We start from the raw sequence: 1,907 nt of genomic DNA on the forward strand, positions 1-1,907 counted from the left end.
GATGGATGGAGTGTTACAGGCGAATCGAGCAATCTCTCTCTCTCTCTCTCTCTCTCTCTCTCTCTCTGTGTGTGTGTGTGTGTGTGTGTGTGTGTGTGTGTGTGTGTGTGTGTGTGTGTAGTAGTAGTAGTAGTAGTAGTAGTAGTAGTAGTAGTAGTCTTCAGTTTAACGTCTTCCACTTTAAGTGATATTAGACAGGTGTGTGTGTGTGAGTGTGGGGAGAATGGGGGGTGGGGGGTGGGGGGGTGGGGGGAGGTGGCGAGGGGAAGGAGAGTCGGGTGGGTGGGTGGAGGGCGGGGCGTGGTGGTGGGAACAGTATTGGGCAGAGGGTGAAGAATGGTGTGTATGTGTGTGTGTGCGTGTGTGCGCAGGTGTATGTGTGGTGGGGAAAGATACAGAGCATTGGAAAAAATAAAACATTAAAAGGGGAGACATAGGCATAATATAGAAGGAAACGCTAACATCAAACAACTGTAATAACTATAACAAATGCCCAATTGGACTATGCAGCAAACCTTCTGCAATAGCAGATAACATCTTGAAATTGTCAAAAATACATTCACAAGAATTTTCCGAGAAGTTTAGTAAAAACGATTTCAGATTCTGACATTCAAAGAGTATGTGTTTGCTAGAAATAGATTCTCCACATATGCATTTAACATCTCTGCTGAACTTTGTTATAAAAGCATTCAGCTTTATCTTGTTTGATAATGCCTGAATTTGCCTTTATCTGATTAAATTAATAAATGTATTTGATTGATTGATAGATTCCGGTTGTTGAATATTATTTATACTTTTATTTTAAAATTTGCCATTTTGCTGGTACACTTCCCTGACTTTTCTCCATGATGCTTTTTCTAGTAACCTGTACCCCTCTTGAACAAACAAAGGCACATAAAGTTCTGTGGTTCCCTGTTGGTGTTTTGCACGTTTTCTTGCAGCCCTGTCAGTCCATTCATTATATAGGAGACCAAGGTGAGAAGGAACCCAACAAAAAGTTATATGTGTTCCTCTCAAATTCAAAAGATGTACAATGTGACTTATTTCTATTATTATTTTGGACTTGTTGTTGTTCTTACAATTTGATGAGTTTAAAGCATATAATACATATTTTGAATCAACACAAAATAAGACTTGTAGAAGGCAAACTGGAAGATCAAGAGTATAATTTAAAACCATAAGAACAGCGATAAGTTCAGGGGTGAATATTGACCGATCTTTACCAATATGGTATGATCGTTCAGTTTTCAGTTTTGGTATAACGAAAGCTGAACCTGCTTGGCCATTGTCTAGGAGTGAGCCGTCTGTGTAAATATGTAAGTGGTCACAGTGTCTATTCTGAAGGTGTAATCGGACTTCTGTTGCCATGATATTTAGATTTCCTTTTTTTGCAATGTCAGTATGATTGATACCAAACTGTGCTTTACTCATCTCCCAAATGGGGCATGGACTTACTGTTTTCTGCGTGTCTACGTTATCTGGATTAATTTCGGACTTTTGGAAAAGGTTTGACACAAACGTGCCAATTGGCATTAGATAAGATATCGTTTTAGCTCTTTTTGGGAAGTTGTTTCCAGATGTAATTCTTACTTCTTCTGATGTAAAATTTTCAGTTGTTGAGCTTCTCAATACGTATTTAGCACACGCCATGTTTCGGTATTCATCTCCAAAGGTGTGTGTGTGTGTGTGTGTGTGTGTGTGTGTGTGTGTGTGTGTGTGTGTGTGTGTGTGTGTGTGTGTGTGTGTGTGTGTGTGTGTGTGTGTGTGTGTGTGTGTGTTCAGTTCTTCGGTTTACTGTCTACCCCCACCCCCACCCCCCGTCCCTCTCTCTCTCTCTTGTTATTATTTTCTGATACCGTCTTTGAAGTTGTCGTTGCCGGCATACCAAGTCGCTAGATCAGCAAGCG

Source organism: Babylonia areolata, chromosome 1, assembly GCF_041734735.1.
Source record: "Babylonia areolata isolate BAREFJ2019XMU chromosome 1, ASM4173473v1, whole genome shotgun sequence".
In the NCBI taxonomy this organism is placed as follows: domain Eukaryota; kingdom Metazoa; phylum Mollusca; class Gastropoda; order Neogastropoda; family Buccinidae; genus Babylonia; species Babylonia areolata.